The 12511-nt window shown below is 44.0% G+C and overlaps 1 long non-coding RNA gene across 1 annotated transcript; it reads left to right on the top strand.

Annotated features, from left to right (window-relative positions):
- Positions 1 to 3224: 3224 nt before the first annotated feature.
- On the top strand, positions 3225 to 8278 carry LOC311430957. Its single transcript, XR_014689147.1, has 2 exons — positions 3225 to 3280; positions 5964 to 8278. It is a non-coding gene; the product is annotated as an uncharacterized lncRNA (long non-coding RNA).
- The last annotated feature ends 4233 nt before the right edge of the window (positions 8279 to 12511 follow it).

Below are 12511 nucleotides of genomic sequence, written 5' to 3'. Positions count from 1 at the left end.
GTAAGCATTTTCTAAACAGATGCATTAGGTACTATCTTCATGATGACCTTTTAAAGCAGAACAAAAACCTTATGAAATCATAATTTATCACTTGCAATAACCAAAAGCTGGGTGAAAGCCCAGCTTGTGGGAGGTTAATTTGATGAATGAGAGCAGAACAGTGATGATGGCACAGGAAATGGCTCCATTTCAGTGGTACAAACTGCTTGGTCGCCCTTTGCCATTGATGTTGCATCTGCACTGTGCTCTCCCTTGGTGGGTACCATTTGAACGCCATATGTGATTTGGAGCCCGTCAAGGCTTGGTCTTACCTCCAACCAGTCAGGCTGGACTCTGCAAACACTACAAGGATGTCACAGAAGTTTTTTAGGCAGTGCTCATGAGTGAGCACACTGTCCTTATGCTTTATCCCAGCACTGTTGCAGAAGTGAGGGCTATCACTTAGAGAAAGGTCTGTAGAATAACAACCCTGGAGAAAGTGCTAAATAAGATAGTCAGTGCAAATAAATGATGCCAGAAGAAATAACATTGCTTGGATTTAGGGCAAGTCCAACATGCAATGAACTGGCAGTTGCTCCATCCATATGGATTGATCTGTGCTTTGGGTGGCAAGTGGAAATGGTGCGGTGTTGTCCTTTGAGTGTGCTGGCTGACTTCAATGCTATGCCAAGAAATATTATGTCTCTTCAGATGACACAGTTACAGAGCCTAGCTTGACAGAGCTCAGAGGAGTCTTCCTCAGGGATTTCCATGGTGTGTGGGAGCAGGGAGTCTCTGTGCAGTCTATGGAGTCCCCAAGCCCCCACTTTCTATAAAGAAAATATTGGAGGCTGTGTTGGGCAGGTTGGCCTCTTCCCATGCATTTTCCATGGGGCAAAGGTGATGTAGGGTGCGGCATGTAGCTGACGTGCATGTCCTACCCTCTTGAATCAGAATTAACTTCTTATTCAAGGTCTGATTTAAAGTGTGACAAAAAGAAAAAAAAAAAAAAAAAAAAAAAGTCAGAAGCAATCTCTTCCTCCCTCCCCGTTTTCTCCATGCAGGCGATACCTGTTTACATGCAAATGCGAGTGCTGCAGCAGCTCAGGAGAGCGGGCGAAAGCTGCCTGCCCCAGTGGCCCAGACAGCAACATTCCTCCGGACCCAGGGACGAGGGTGGGGCTGAAACAGCCGAGGGAAGAAAATGTCAACATCTGTCCGTCACTGCACGGCAAATGGCCAATTATCATTTTTTTTCTGCCTTTCTAAGCTCCAGGCAGACAAAGCCGCCGAGCTGGAGGCTTTGTTGCCTGCACCATTTCCCACCACCGCTCCACCTCTGATATGCTAATAGCAAAACTGAACGGTTTTGTGCAGCTCAAAAGGATCTTTGGGCACATTCACTGGGTCAACAATCCCAACTGCTGTGCAGGGGCTCAGCCTGCTGCGCGAGTAGCCCGGTGCCAAGGGATGTCCTATGTCCCTCCTCCACGCTCCTCCTTTTTTTTTTATTATTAAAAAAAAAAAAAAAGTGGAATTAACCATCTGTCTGTCTTGGTGCCCAGAAGCCTAGCTGAACAAATTGTGACATGATATACTCCTATTGGATACTTTCTGGGCTGGCATGTGATAAACTGGGTTGGGCTTTCCAGTGCAAATCCCTGCCCCACTTAAATGCAGCTCGATGCCCCCTCTCCGCTTCGGGGCACCGGCCACCTCTCAGCAGCTGAGCAGCTAGGTGGTGCAGAAATACTTCTGCGTTTGTACAGATGTGCTGCATGCATGAGAGCAAAAGTAACACTGACAAACAGTCTTTTGTTTAGGAAATAAACCCTGTCATACATGCAACGTTCGGCGCAGAAAGCCAGCTTGATGACCTAATCCTGTTTATTGTGTAGGGGTAGTAAGGCACTTAGGTAGTAATTCTAGATCTGGTTGAAGAATAATTGCAGAGGGCTTGTTGGGTGGCTAGATTCTCATTCACTGATGCTGTAGAAGTGCCAGGGGAATTGAGCTGTAGGGCAATGGAAGACAAGGTGCTTGTAGATCTGTGACAGATAGATTTTGGAGTATTTTTTTTCTATAGTTAGTCACCTGAACTAAGTGTGAACTTTATGAATGGCATGCCACTCCTTTTGCTGATGCTCTACTAATACCATGATCACTTTATTAAAGAAAAAGCAAGTTGGCAAGTACTGCGACTGTAAAATCCGAAGCAGTTTTGTGAGCAAGCAAATGTATATAAGTTTGGTAATATACCGTCATTACTCAAAACAACTATGACACATACAAGCACATCTACTGCAAGCACCCTATAAAAGCTGCTGGACTTAAGGCCCAATGACATGAAATAAAAGCTGAATAAACAAAGCAGTTAAATAGTTCAATGGCTTCCAGTTGACCCTGAGCAGAGATCTGTGTAAAGCTGGATGAATACTGCAGCCAAGAGAAAGGAGACAGTTGTGTGTGTTGTTTATGAGCCGCAGTTCTAATATAGCCTGCATGATAAACAGTGCTGTAATAACAGCTGACCTCTGCCATAACTTGCTTTCTTCTCCTCTTAGATCTTGCTCGTGGGCAGTGAGAGAAAGGTGGGTCGATCATCTGGATCCAGAACCAACCACCATGAAGGCTCATAAGTATTTATTCCTCCACAATAGAATTAGCAAGGTGATCATTTTCTTTCTCCTTGCTTCTGAAGATGTTCGGCTTTGTTAACTTTTGCAGCTGCTTGAGGAGGCACTTACACCTCCTGTAAGCCATGGTCTTGCAGCTCTTTGCCAAGCGTTTGCACTGACCATCACCATGGTGTATCCTCTGCAGCAGCAGTCACACAGACCCTGGGAGGTGCTATGGGCCAGGCATTCTGCTGCTTTATGGAGCAGGACTTTTATAAAAAGCACGCACAGCATGAAGGAGGAAGCAGATGCAGACTCTCTGTGCACAATCCTCTCCAGTTCCTGGCATATGGTGGATGATTAAAAAAAATGGATCTGAATAGTGTGAAAATCTATTCATCCTGTATCATAGAGAATGAATTATTTCCTTTTGGTCATATGTTGTGTGTTGTCCTGGCCGCACCCACCTATGCTGGTATGGAGGAATGCTTTAGACTTGCAGGCTGATGAGAACAGCCCTCTCTGTTGGCTTTCTGCATGACACAAACTATAGATTTTAATTCAATCTCTCTTTTTTTTTTTTTTTTTTTTCCAAACATAATTTCTGATTGTGCTTGTACCTTTGATGAAAGGAATCCAAACTGGATTTATGGAAACAAAAGGGCAGAAAATCCAACACAACTGTAAGTAAATATGCTGTCCCAGTGGCTTATTGCTGCATGTGTCGGAAAACTGTCTTTATCCACGGTCTGGTATTTTCTATCTTCGGCCTCCAGCTGCTGTCTTTTGCTATATTAGTGGCTGCTGAGGTCAGAAATCTTCCCTGCATATAAGTGCCTGTCCTTGCCCTGAGACGGATGCGGGGGCCATGGAGCTTGCTATGAGTGTTGTCCCAGGGGATGTGCCCCCACCTCATATCAGAGGGCAATGCAACCCTGTATGAGCAGGCAGGAAATTTGTGGCCATGTTCCCCTCTGCTCCCCTGCCCCACAGCTTCTCTCCTGGTCCCCAGGCCATGAGGAAGCCACCCACAGCTGGGGGAGCACAGGATAGTCCAGCACCCTTCTAGGCATGTTTCAGCTCTCGTGGGGCAAGCAGGGCTCAGCCGAGTGGGCTCCATCCTCCTCAGTCCTCTCCCATTCCCTGTAAGTTGGCACCAGCTCAAGTCATCTGCAAAGCGTTTCTTTGATAAACTAAATAGTTTGACTTCCATTTAATCTCTCAGGCTTCTGGGAATCACTTTTGTAGCTCTTCCCTGAAACTACTTGAATTTGCTAACAGAGCTTTTAAAGCCCAGGCACCAGACCAGAACAGACACTGTAAATTTGTGGGAGGGAGAAGTGGAAAACCATGTTCAAATCAAGTTCAAATGTTTTATCCTAAATATTTAATTTTCATAAGTTTCATTGGCTTGTGCAAGAGCTCTTGCTACCTAAGACTGAGCAGTTTTTTTAGAGTGTTGCCAAGTCTTCAGTCTTTGCTAATCTCCCAAGGATTCAGGCATATTGCCTACACACGATATACCGCCTCAAAACACATCAGCAAGGGAAGCAGTTGATGACATCTAATGAACTTTCCCTCCACTACAATAAAATAACAGCTGCCCCTTTTAAATATTATAAGCGCTTCTCTTTGCTGAATGATAGCAGATTTGGTGGAAACCAACAATCAAATGGCTTATCTCTCTTCATAGATTATTACTGCAATGCTTTCAAAGCTATAAGCTTTCTTAGGCTTTGCTTCTCTAAAACAAGTTGAAGCCAGGGAGTGTGTGTTTGTCCCTGCGCAGAATCCAGCACCTTCACAATGCTGTGGTGGCTGTGGGTTTGGTTTCCCCAGCCTGCAGGACCCCTCAGTTTTGCTGGACCTCATACTTCTCTGGAGAGTCACCCCAGGCTGGCACTTGCAGGCAGGGTGACCCCATCTGCCCCAGAAGAACCGCTTGATGGGAAGCATCTACTTGGCTGCATCCCTGTGCTAGCATCACCTGGCTGTCCTCCTTCCCCTCCCCATCACTCACGCTGCAGCTAGAGTCACCTTCAAACCAAAAGAGGTTTGAGCTTTAGAAGAAGAGAGAAAGACTTCATTTACGGCCATACACTAGCAGAGCTGGGCTTTCAGAAAAGAAAAAAAAAAATCACAAAATGTAGATCAGCGGCGGGGAGTTATGTCTGAAGTTATGTCTGAAGACACCAAGCAGGGCACTAAATAAAGTCTAAACCTGTGGGAAGAAGCATCTGCTTGTTGCCTGTTGTGCAGACAGCACTGAACACTGGCCAAACAGAGAATAGCCTTGTGCATAGCTGAGAAGCCTATTGTTTCCCAAAGGCTGCTGCTTCTGTGCTCATACAACAGCCACAGAGATGTCTGACCTGTGAAAGGCCTGCTTCCTCCGTTCCATCTGCAATTGCAATAGCTCTGGTTACTGTAGCCTCACAAAAATAAATAAATAATAAAAAACATACATATATATCCCACAATCACAATTTTTCTTCATCTCCATAGATTTAGAAGACTATTTGTGGGGAAAAGGGTGCATACAAACAGATATGTGTGTATAAATGTATGTATCTGCAACATTTGTATGTATGCATACACACAAATATCTTTTTTTCCATCAAATACATCCCTTATACAGCCTAATTATGGAGAAGACTTATTAGCACAGAGTCACATGTTCATTGCTGAAGTCAGTCACAAGGCACCAGCGAAGAGTAGAAAGTAAAAGAAACAAATAAATATACACTCTTTTTCTTTCCTACTTAATAGAGATTGCAAGTGTATTTAAACTGTTCAAACTACTCCCACAAATTCAAAACAGCAGCGTAGATATGATTGTGCTGTGAAGTAAGGCATAAAACTTCAAAATAAGTATGTATAATAATTTCAGAAACCCACTTTTCCTTTTGTAGACTATACATAATAACAGGCTTCTGTCCAATTTCCATTTTAGTGGATACTGGGGAGGTAAGGGGAAATGTTTATTTTAGCTACTGGGCAAATCAACACCATTTTAACTCAAAACACAGAGACTCTGAGTTATCAATTCAGCAGTGGCCCAGCACCTGCCAGAGCTGGGATCTGCACAGAATGCCTGGAGCCCCTGCAAGTTTTGGCTGTGACCATGGGAGAACCAGCACTGCGTGGATAAAGCCTTTTGACTCACACCTTTTGAAGGTTTTTTTAATCTAAACTGCTTGAAAAGGTTCTGAAAATCAGGTGACCAGGGTGAAACTGTTCTCGGAGGGCAGTTGTCCTTCCTTTTTCAATAGGTTGATCACAAATGTAACAGCATGTAATTCATTTTAGACCCCATGAAAGCCTATACAGCTCTCTTCACTATTGCTCTTACCATTATTTTCACAGGCTATGGACTGGACCTGAAGTTTCTGAGACCTCGGTGTAACATGACAGAATTACAGTACAGCTTTTCAGGCTACATTTATACTAGAAGAAATATTCCATGTTTATTCGGGAGTGGCCCACAATGGGTTTGAACTCCTACTCAAACATTGAGCAGGAGCATGGGCCGAGGCCATGGGCCAAGCACACAGTCCCACAGAGGAACAGCACCTGGTGCAGTCTTGCCTCCTGCTCCAGGCTGGGCTTGTAAATCCTTTCCTTCAAACAAGGTGAGGTAGAGAGGGGCCTGAGTTGTGCAGAATGGTTTTGGGTGTTGTCCCATAATATATGGATAATCTTGCATGACTGTTTGGTAAAAAGTCATTGCCAGTTGCCTGCTTTGCCCCTCTGCCAGAGGTCACTACTGTCCCAGAGTCAACAAGACGGCATCTCTTTCCATGGCATCCTATACCTGAGCACAAATCACTGAAGGAGCTGCTTCAAAGACACTGGATGGTGCCCACAGACCATGTTGACCTCTGCCAGCCCTGCCATGGGAGAAGCAGACGCATAGGAGATCTGGAGTTAGCTCTGAGGACCACGGGCATCTTCAGCCATCGCATCAAGGTTCACTTCTGAGAAGTGGGACTATCCATCCCAGGTACAGTGCAGATGAGTACTCTACCTTGTAGCTCCAGTTTCGCATGATATCTGCTTTGATTTGTTATTGTCAGTGCAAAGTAACAAGGAAGCTACCTACATTGGCTCTGCCCTCTCTCTTCCTTTTATGCTCGTGGCTTTTCTAGCAGTAGCTGCCTGTTTGTGGTTTCCAGCATTCAAAGAAGAAATTGCACACCTGGGCACGATGTGAAATCTCTCTCACCACCATCTTTTTCGCTGCATTTATCCCTACGAATATAAATTGCTAAAAGAGCAGATGGCCTGGATATATAAACTTTATTACGGGTAACAGAAGAGGGGCTGTAGCAGATGAGAACATGCAGTGCTCATGTTTTCCTAAACAGCCCAGTGGTATCTTTAAAGCAGGAAGAGGGAGGTCTGGTTTGCAGTGGGATCACCAAGACAGCCCGGAGTTTCAGATGTAATTCACACCATCAGGCACAGCATATAGTAATCCTCCTTGATGATGTTTTATGCCTTGGAATCAGTTCTGCCTGTTCTGATTCAGGTCTGTGAATAATGGGAGGCAGCACTGCCAGAGGAGAAAGGATAACCTGTGCTGTTAGCTCTGCTGTTTTGGTAATTCCTTCCTATCTTATTCTGTTTTATTTTCTCTTGTCAAGCCCATTTCTTTTTTCTTTTGTCAGAGCAGTTTGTGAAATATAAAGAAAAAACACTGTCATGTTCCCCTTTCCAGTTGTCTCCTCTGTGTGTGCATGCACCAAGAGCGCGTGTGTTGTGTTCAAGGACTGCTAAATGTCACACAGCTGAACCAGAGCACTTCGGCCACGTGATGCTGACAAGCTGCATTCATGCATAGCACATGCCTTTCCTTAGTTCAAAACAGATGTCATTTCCCTTGAAAGATCCTTTTCTGGACCCCCTGAAAAAAGAGTTTGGTAATTTTATTTTATTTTTTATAGCTTCAGGTTAATAAGTATGTTCCCAAGCTGAATGGAAGACATGAAAGACAGCAACTAGATGCTTCTAAGTTATTGATCTCCTTCATCTCCAAAATAAAGTATGTTAAGTAGATGCTCTTAGTGCTGGCTTTTATGAGAAACACTGCAGTGGTTACTTTTCCCTTTTCTATCATGCAGAGGCCCTGCAGCTGAATCCTACTTAGGACTGTGGATGTCATTTTTTCTCATGACTATGCAATGTTCCCGATGCCCAGCATACTTCTTACAATGTTATTCAGCAGAACATGGTAATTAAAAAAAAATCATATGTGTCATGGCTTGCCTGGCTGCATGCCAGAGTTGGTTTGAGCACCCCCTTATAGACAAAAATGACCCTCAGAAAATGATTACCCATCACAGTTGTGGTGAACCACACTGCTGGGTGACTGAGAGGACATTAAAGGAAAAATGTACTTTTAAATGCATGACAGGAAAACTGGTAGAGAGACGGAATTGTCATCTGTTTGCTTTGTGTGCAATGCTTTTTACGCTGAGAAGGAAGGCTAGACTTGAGCAAGCATGAAGCAGAAAAAAAGAAATTTATCAACCAAAATGCTTGCGTGACTATTAGTATGCCTGGGGAAAAAAGCCATTTTCCAACAGATGAAATTAGTACTGCATCTTCAGTACATATTTCACTTTGCCTTAAAAGGAAACAGGTACTGTTTTGAATTAAATGCGATGTTTGCAGAATTATATGCATGTGTTTCGTTTGTATGGGTTTAACAACAGAAAGAATTGGGGGAGAGAATGGGGAGGTAAATATATTTCTGGCTGCCAATACTTATGCTTCTAGGTAATTTTAAGAAACGGGCTTTATAGTTGTTCTGTGTGCTATAAAGTTCCTTCTTCTCCCATTTAGAAATTCCCTTTGTAACACATGACCATGAAAGGCTCTTCTACATCTCTCCTCTAGCTCAGTAAAATTGCAGTCTGTAATAAAGCTCAGTCCCTTTTTGTTTCAAATCATTGCTGTGATCAGTCACGCGGATTTGTTTGCTGGACTGACCAGATGTGGACATCACACTGGAGGAAATCCAGAAACCTGCAGTGTGGTGAGCATGGCTGCATGTCCCTGCCCGGCGTGCAGCTGCAAGGGGATAAGGTAAACATGAAGGTTGTGCTCTGGCCTCACCTTTGTTCTGGTCCTGCCAAATAACCTTGGTTATCTCCATCCTCTTTCTCTCCTCATGCCTGTCTCACCAGTTTAGCACGCAAGCTCTGTGGAGAGCTGTGCTACATCCTGTGTCACTGCTGTTGTGCAAAGCATGAAGGCTTGTAGAAGCAAGCAATCTCTAAGGGTTTAAGTGTCTCTGATAAAGACCCAGTTTGCATCTGATGACCACTGTCCCTCTGCTCTGCTTCTGTCCTCATCTCTGCCCGTTCACCACCACCTTCTCCAGGCATGCTGGCAGCAGCTGAATGGCCATGGCTGAAGGTGTTAATTTTAATGACAGAGAACTGCACCTAAGACAGGAGAGAGTGAACAGAGGGATTATTTTCCCCTGTTACTGATCCTAAAATATTTAGGATCATAAATATAATAAATATTTTAGGATCAGTTCAACAGCAGCCTGGTTCATCAGCTGTGCCCAAGTTTGAGAGCAACGGAGCTATCCCATGCTGCACCCACAGACCATCTTTGTGGGTCAGCTGATTTGCCCTCTTCACAAGAAACCCAGAGACCTGCTGTAACGCTTTTAATTAACTTTCTGTGCTCAGAAAGCCTCAGTTGGCTTTGAAGGAAATAGGTCAGTTTACACAAGTAATGAATTTGGCCCTAAGAACATAAACAGTTATCTCTAAAATGTCGGTCTTCAGTCATTTCTTTGGACATGTCTTCACAGTGAACCAGACAACACTAGAAAAGATCTCAGCCTTTTGAATGTCAGTGTGGGTGATGAATTAATTATCAGGAATTGTACAAGCTTTTGTTAAGCATAAAAGATTATTTACAGCAAGCTATTTTAGGTTTGAGCCGCAATGGGAACAGTCTGACTCACCTACACTGCCTCCTATTAAATCAATCCAAGTAACTAACATGGTCATCACCTTTGTAGATGTTTTATGTGGAGGAGGAATACTTTTTAAAACTTGGCAACAGCAGTTATTAGCTGAGAATATGATCCTTCCAGCAGTGTTTGTGTACTGAATTTATTAAGGTTATTTTAAACTTGGATGACATCTTCGGCATCCTCCACTGTATATTATGGCTGCCCCTATCAAGGAATGCAGCTGGATTTCTCATCCTGGTCTTCAAGTCATGGTGACTCTGTACAACAAAATCAATAAACCGAAATAGACTTACGATAAAGCTGTATTCACATGGTATACACAATTTAAAGTATCATCTCCCTTTTTTTTTGGTGCCATTTTCAAAAGCCTTAGCGAAATGAAAGTCATTACTTCAGAAGAGTAAGAGAGATGATTTTGCAGCATTGCTTGAAGCTTTTGAGTTTCCCATGCCAGGAAAAATGATAGGGGACATTTAGTCTAGCTGTAACTTTGACTGGTCCCTGCCTCCTATAGATACTGAGTAAGGGGGCCTTAAGAACAACCTGCCCTGTTGTTTGCCTGCACTTCCACTTGCAAGGGAAGGTACCCAGGGGGAGTAGGCTGCTGCAGCTCCTGCAGCCTCCACCCTGCTCAGCCACCACTTGTGCTGATGTGCTGCCCTCTCCATCACTGTGACTGGGCTCTGCTCCAACCTGTCACCAAAACCAGTTAAACAGGCACAAATAAAGAGATTAAAAACAAACAAACAAACAAACAAAAACAAAAACAAACAAACAAAAAAAACCACTCTCAAACCATGAACACTTCCTCTCCTTTCTGCCTTATTTTTTTAAAAAATTATTTATTTATTTATTTATTTTTGTAAGCTCAGGTTGAAGAATCCATCCAATTGCAAAGTTAGATGCAGGTAAACAACAAGCTGCAGTCAGCTAGTAAGGCAGCTTTAGCTGCTGTGTTGTTGTTTTCTCACTGAGGGAAAAACATGCAAGCACTTACAGTAGCTGACTACCAAATCCAAGGAGAAAGAAGGAGCTTCTTCACAGCTTTTGTGCCCTTCTGGGGGAGTGCAAAGAGTATTTGCTTTGTGGGGAGGGTAGAAGCTGGGGAGGTGACAGACACGAGAAAGTTATCTTCCTGAATGTGTCAGGAGTGCTTTCTTTGTAGAAAAGAGTAAAACATGCTATAGGGGCAGGAGCACATACCAGAACTCTGTCAGAAGAGGATCAGTCATGCAGATGGGCCGTAACTGGGAAGTGTGGGCACAGAAGAATGAAAAGGAAGCTTGCCCCTGCAAAGGGTGTGAACTAGTGGGTTCAGTAAATTTATGTCTGGCACTCACCTTTGGGGGAGGAAATGAATTACCAACAACAGCAACAACAGCAAAATGTCATAACAACTCCATTCGCAGGACCACAGAAGTGACAGCCATGTCTAAGATGTAGCTGTGGCTGTGTTTGTAACTGGGGGGCAGTGCTGGTTGAGAGACAGCTGTGCTGCCACGGGAGCTGCACACAGCAGGTACTTTCTAGGATTTGAGATGAGGTTAATATGCATATTGATGCTGTTCAGAGAGATACCATCCCTTGGCTGCTGACGGAGATCCAGGGAATGCCCTTGCGAGGGCTCAGAGCCAGAAAACTTGGCCAGGAGCCTGATTGTGGCAAAAACTCCTTGAGCTTCAGAAAATAGCTGGAAAGGCTTTTTCCTAGAGCCTCAACCAGTTGTGGTGATGGTCATCTGAAACTGCTGTGAAGAGCACGCCCTCAGGCAGCTCTTGCTGTATCTCAGTGCAGCATGACTCTGGGCCTGCTGCAGCCCACAGAGAGGTTCTGCAACTGCAGGTGGAGAGGGAGCAGGACCCTGTGGTCTCCTGCTTTTCTTGGTCAAGTAAGGTCCCCATGAAAATGCCAGCAGCACTCCTGTGTGCCTTCCCAAACCCACAGCTCACAGGACAGGTGACAATTTCCCCTGGAAATTGCAACAATTGGGAGTATGAAGGGGAAAGCACATTTTGGGACAGAGCTTAATGAGTTCAATTGAGTCAGAAAGTGCAGAGAAACAAGTAAAACATTATGGACCTGACACATGTTGTGACAGTCAGGATAGACAATAGGAGAAATCTATTAATTTCTTGATTCACATGGAGGAACTTCATTAATTACACTTACTATCACGGGCCAAAGCTAAACCTGTTTTTTGAGATCTCCAGGCTGACTCCTGGTACTTGACTCCTGGACATGATTCCTGTTGCAGAAACAGCTGACCTTGCAAAGCAGCTGGCACAACCAGGTGCACAAGAAGTGATGCTGAGACCCCGGTTTGAGGAAAGCCCTTCTGCTGAATTTATGAGGGACTTTTAGTGACTGTCCCCTTGATGTGAAGCTGTGCTCCAGCTCACTGCCTGCAGACTACATGGGAATCAAGCAAAACAAATATAGCAATGTCCTACCGAATCTGCAGGAGGCATGAAGCCACAGCTCTGGGAAGTAAACAATCTCACGCATCACAGTGGGATTATTACCTCCTCAGTATAGAGCTAACAACTCAAGTAGGACCGTGATGAAGTATTTTGCTTTTGATCACTTAAAAGATGAATCCATTTTATCCCATGGTATCGAACCACCTCTCGTGTCTGCAGGTGCTTGCAAGCCCAGCTGCACAAACTTGCATCTTCACACCAAGCAATTTCGATATAATTGTATCTCATCAAGGAGAAAATCAGTAGCACTCTGCAAACTGAGAATGTGGGCAGTATTAAATATGTCGCAGTTAATATCAGGATAAACAATGTGCAGGCTATGGAGAGAGATTTTCCACAGGGGTTTCTTTCTCACTCCTCTATTTTTTTTTCTCTTTAATCAGCATTTTCATTGAATACAGCACAGAAATCCTGTGGCATATTTGCTAAATTTA

This window comes from Aythya ferina (assembly GCF_964211825.1).
Source record: "Aythya ferina genome assembly, chromosome: 1".
NCBI classification, from domain to species: domain Eukaryota; kingdom Metazoa; phylum Chordata; class Aves; order Anseriformes; family Anatidae; genus Aythya; species Aythya ferina.
Note: the sequence above shows the minus strand (reverse complement) of the source record. Positions and strands in the feature narration are given on the sequence as shown.